Source organism: Benincasa hispida, chromosome 1 (assembly GCF_027475165.1).
Source record: "Benincasa hispida cultivar pf3 chromosome 1, pf3_genome.v1.1, whole genome shotgun sequence".
In the NCBI taxonomy this organism is placed as follows: domain Eukaryota; kingdom Viridiplantae; phylum Streptophyta; class Magnoliopsida; order Cucurbitales; family Cucurbitaceae; genus Benincasa; species Benincasa hispida.
The window spans coordinates 89953128-89959127 of record NC_143478.1 but is presented as its reverse complement, the minus strand read 5'-3'; positions in this window follow the sequence as shown (position 1 = coordinate 89959127).

The window sequence follows — 6000 nt, the reverse complement described above, 5'->3', positions numbered from 1 at the left end:
CAATTTTAAGGTTAATTAAGGTGTTCTCAATCATAATTAGGGATCCAATTGGTATTGTTATGATATCTTAAACCTGAAATTAGAATAAATTGGGATCTTAAGTCAATTTTGAAGTTGATTAAAGGGTTAATTTAAAGTAATTAGGTTAATGAGAAAAATTAAGGAAAATTGGAATAGAATTAATTTTTGTTGAAGATTAATTTTAAGGTCTTGAGTTAATTTTAGAGCAATCGGGTGAACAAATTACAAATCAAACTCTACCTTGGATCAAATTAGGGATCTGGCAAAAGTTTAAGTGAAATTGGTTATACTTGAAGATTAATTTTCAAATAATTGGATTATGGTCATGTGGAGGATAACTAGAGGATTATCAATATAATTTCAGGATGAACGGGAGATGGAGAAACCGAAATTATGAGGAGGAGCCGATTAATAGTGAGTGGTTTACTTTTGAATATTTTGATATAGAAACTAATTATATTATAGTATGTTATGATTTATGAAATGTGATGGCATGATCTGTTTTACTTGATTGATATTTCAAAAATGTTTAAATCGTGATTTCTAAACTCTTGATGGTTTTATACGATCTTGATTTATCAAAATGTAGTTTAGAACCAGAGTTTACACAATTGTGACTTGTATTGTTTTATATGAAAACCTCTTGATGTTGAATTTAAAAATGCTGAATGTTTGTGAAAGTGGTTTCAAACTACTAATCATTCTACCCGAGAGATGGTTATTTTCCCGTGCTACTTGAATGTGTTTTAATAGCATCGCTCAGGCGATCAGGGGGCTACCGGGGTCAGATGTGGCTCGAGTATACCGGGAAGTCCAGAGGAACCTACGCCTATAGCACCACCCAGGCTATCAGGGGGCTACCACCGGGGTCAAATATGGCCAGAGTATACCGGGGAGTCCAGAGTAACCTGGGCCTGTGGTGTGTATTTATGCTTAGCCTTGAGGCAACTCTGCGTGCACGTATGACCTTGTTATTTGGTTTACACCGCGGGGGGAATTCTTTGTCTAGAGTAACCCGTCGTTGTAAACGAGTATTTGGGTATAGAGGTTGTGTGGTTTTCTGACAACGACTGAATGCTTTATAATGTGTTTATGAGAGTTGATCATGCCACTTTTTTTACTAGCACGTGTTTGAAATGCTGTTGAATCTTTTATACTTTGTTTAATGGTTTACTGAATGATTTGATAAACTTTATTGATGATTTAGAAAGTGATAGCTTATGTTTATATTAAACTACCACTCACTGGGCTTTAGCTCATGCTTTCCATGTTTTTTGTTTTTCCCCAACCCTAGGTAGTGACAAGTTCCTGGTGCTTGCTGAGCCGTCAAACGCCACTAGTGTTGTTAAACATCTGTTGTATTGTTAGTGCATGTATTTGAGAGTATTCCAGAACAACTAGAACTTGTGAGTTACATGTCATGGGAGGTTTTGTTCAAAATAATCCTTACTGTTGGTCTGTAAATCTCTTTAAACAGTATTGTGATTTAAACTGAATCAAATTCCTAAACTCTGTCAACGAACATAGATTATTTTTGGAAATGGGTTTTGGAAGTTTGGGTTTGATCTTGAGTACAAGATATGTTAGGAGTTGGGACGTTAGATGTCATAGAGAGAAGTGATGTTTAACGTCTTCACGCTTCGTTCTAGGTTAGAAGGGAAATCTGGAATGGGGTGTGACACTTTGGCTGCGGTGCGCTGCCCTCCAAAGTGCCTACCATATGGTGAGTCGTGACATTGCGATAATATGCGTTGTTGAGCAGCATTTGGTACGCATAATCGCAAAATCTGATCTGCCCCTCTTTTATATAGATTCGGCTCATCCCAATAATAATGTTTGTATTCATATTTGAGCTTCCTCTTTTGGTGGTAGGTGTAATCTTCAAGAAATTGCTCGCAAACCAGATAATTGACTATGTCTGCATACTAGGGCAATTCTTCAACATGGAATAGTTGCTCATCTAGGAACACTGCACTCACCTCAGACTCATTGCGGTCAACTTCAGGATTTTCCAGTCTAGACAAGTGATCCACAACTTGGTTCTGTTCTCCGTCCCCTTTCGATCAATTATTTCTATATCAAATTCTTGAAGGAGGAGAACCCATCTGATCAACCTCGGTTTTGCGTCCTTCTCTGTCATTAAGTATTTTATTGTCGAGTGATCAGTATGGATGAGTACCCTTGTTCCCAATAGATATGCCCGAAATTTTTCCAACGCAAAAATTACCGCTAGAAGCTCTTTCTCTGTGGTGGTATAATTTTTTTCTGAGCAAGATTTAATATATTACTCGCATATGCGATGGAGTGCAAGATTGTTTTTCTCTTTTGCACTAAAGCTGCTCCTATCGCATACCCGCTTGCATCGCACATTATTTCAAAAGGAAGTGTCCAATCCAACGCAATCAATACGGGTGTGGTAATCAGCGCATTCTTTAAAACTCGAAATGCGTTGAGGCAGTTGTTATCAAAATCAAATTTCCTATCAGCCTCTAACAACACACTCAATGGTCGTGCTATTTTGGAAAAGCCTTTGACAAAGCGTCTGTAGAATCCAACGTGCCCCAAGAAGCTTTGTACAGCCTTCATGCTTGTTGGAGGTGGAAGTTTTCAATTGCTTCGATTTTTGCTTTGTCCACCTCCAACCCATCCCGGGAAACCTTGTGTCCCAACACTATGCCCTCCTTCACCATGAAATGGAATTTTTCCCAATTGAGCACCAGATTCGTCTCTTCGCATCTCTTCAGTATCTTCTCTAAGTTGGCTAGACAGACTTCATATGTGTTCCCATAAACAGATAAGTTGTCCATAAAGATTTCCACAGAGTCCTCGAGATAATCTGAAAAGATGGCCATCATGCACCTTTGGAACGTACTTGGCGCATTGCAGAGGCCAAACGGCATGCGGCGAAAAGCAAATATCCCATATGGGCAGGTGCATGTGGTCTTGTCTTGATCTTCTGGAGCTACCATAATCTGGTTGTACCCAGCATAACCATCCAGAAAGCAATAAAAATCATTTCCAGCTAGACGGTCTAGCATTTGATTGATGAATGGCAGAGGAAAATGATCTTTCTTTGTGGCCGCGTTCAACTTATGGTAATCCATGCAAATGCGTCACCCAGTGACGATTCTTTGCGATATTAATTCATTGTTTTCATTCGGGACTACCGTCATACCACCCTTTTTCGGCACACACTGCACGAGACTGACCCACGTACTATCTGCTATAGGATAGATAATGCCCGCATCTAGCCATTTAATGATCTCCTTCTTGACGACCTCTTTCATCGCAGGGTTGAGTCTGCGTTGATGTTCGATTGTTGCTTTATGGTCCTCTTCAAGACGAATGTGGTGCATACAGTACGCTGGGCTAATTCCTCTAATATCGGCGAGCGTCCAGCCAATTGCTCGCACATGCTTCTTTAAAATGCTCATCAACGCATTCTCCCGGTCCTCGTTCAGCTCGGAGGAAATAATAACAGGCAGCTTCTCATTCTGCCCCAAAAATGCGTACTTTAAATGGGTCGGTAGGGTCTTTAATTCCAGTGTTGGTGGTTCTATCAGGGATGGTTGCGTTGTTTTTCTTTCTTCTTTTTCTATTGGCTCCTCTTCTCGATTTGCGATCATTTCTTCTTCTTTGCTTGTTTTTGTTGTGATCGCATTACAGGTAGCAACAGATGAGCTGGCATCCTTTTCTTCACTCTCTTCATCAAACTTTTCTTCTTCAATCGAATTCTGATCATCATCTGAGTCATGTAGGTCTTCTTCATCCGGAAACTTCATGGCACAGATTATGTTAAACTTGAGCTTCTGTCTGTTGATACTCAAGGTGATTTCCCCTTTATGCACATCAATCTGAGCACGACTTGTTGATAAAAATGGTCGCCCCAGAATGATGGACACAGGTTTGTCGGCCTCGTAGTCTAAAATGATGAAGTCGGCTGGTAGGATAAATTTGTCAACGATTATCAGCACGTCCTTCACCTCTCCCTCTGGATGAACCAGAGATCTACCGGCCAGTTGGAGAGTCACCGTTGTGGGCACCAGTTTTCCCACATTCAGCTGCCTAAAGATTGACAAAGGCATCAAATTTATGCTGGCTCCCAGGTCACACAGAGCTTGCCCGATGTACAGTCCTCCTATGGAGCAAGGAATAGTAAAGCTCCCAGGATCGCTCATCTTCGGTGGAATGATTGAGTTTGAACTTTGTGTTAATGCTATCGTGGCAAACTTACCAGCTCCTCTCTTCTTAGTTACCATATCCTTCAGAAACTTTGCGTAGGCAGGCATTTCCTCAATCGCTTCACTGAAAGGAATATTAATATGTAATTATTTTAACATAGACAAAAAGCGTTGGTACTGTACCTCTTCCTTCTTTTTCTTCCTTAGTCTCTGTGGGAAATGGGGTAACTGCACTTTCACGGTTCCCGTCTCAGTTGACTTTGAGGTCGACGCAACCTCTTGTTCTACTGCTTCTTTTTCTCTTTCTTATTCTTGCGTCACCGCGATTTCAGGTTCGGCCGCAATGAGAGCTGTCCGACTATGCTCCTTCTTTTTTCCCTCCACAGTCTTCCCACTTTGCAGTGTCACAACCTGACATTGCTTTTTACCCAATCCCCCCAGATTGCGTGGGAGTTCTGTTGAACTCGGCAAAGCCCCTTGCGGTCTACTCTTCAGCTCACTCGCAATCTGGCCCATCTGTAATTCTAGATGCGGATGGACGTAGCCTGACTTTGAAGCACAGTTTCGTTTTTCTCTATGTATTGCTCCAATAGGCTTTCCAAGGAAGAGGATTGCGGTGGTTGTGAGCTACTTGCTTGATTGTTCGTTTGACCGTTGTTGCGTGGGAAGAATCTTGGTGGCCCTTCTTTTTGCGCCACGGGTTGGAAATTCTGTTGCTGATTCTTCCAAGCAAAATTTGGGTGGTTTCTCCACCCAGGGTTGTAGGTATTCGAAAAAGGGTTATATTTTACAAAGTAAACAGATTGTGGATTTTGCGGGCAATCTTCCATTGCGTGCCCATCACCGTAAGTCGCACATCTTGCGGTGTTTTGACGATTGCATTGATTTGCCCATTTTACGGTGTTGGACTACTGATCGCAATTCCCTGGATTAAGTTCATCGTTGTGGTCATCTGATTTTGTAGTGAAGCAATAGCACTATTACTTGCATCATTGTCTTTGATTCTCAATCATTGGTCACTCTCCCTCCAATCTTCATGGTTCTTAGAGATGCGATCCAAGATATTCTTTACCTCGTCATACGTTTTATCAAGCAGACCACCAGTGGCTGCCGCACTGGCAGCGGTCTGTGAAGCGGGATTCAAACCATGATAAAAGATTTCCATTTGAAGGTAACCTGGCAAACCGTTGTGTGGACAATCCCTGACCAGCCTTTTAAACCTCATCTAGACATCGCTGAGCGATTCGTCTATGTCTTGTTCAAATTTTGTAATAAGTTTCCTTCGTCTGGCATTCTCAGTAGGTGGAAAATATTTCTTCATAAACTTCTCCACGACCTATTCCCATGAAGTGATCTCTCCCAGCTTGAGAGAATATGCCCATTTCCTAGCGTGATCACAGAGAGAAAATGGAAACAAAGTTAGTCGAACTTCTTCGGCAGAGATGTTTGGGAACACAAAAGTATTGCAGCTTTCAATAAAGCTTCGGAGGTGGGCGTGTGGGTCTTCGCCACGCCTTCCTCCAAATTGTCCTGCAGTCTGGATCATCTGCAGCATCACCGGCTTCATTTCGAATCGACTTCCATCGAGGGCAGGCCTCATGATTCCTGGAGAGAAATCATAAAGGTTTGGTGATGTATAGTCCCTAATGGGTCTATTGCGATCGTTTGCCAGCAGGATTGGATTCGCCATGACATTGTTATCATTTGGTGCTCTGTTTCCAGGCTGCTGCACCATCTCTTCTTTATCAGATTGTGGTTGCTATTGGCGGTCTCTCAGTCTCCGTCTAAACGTTATCTC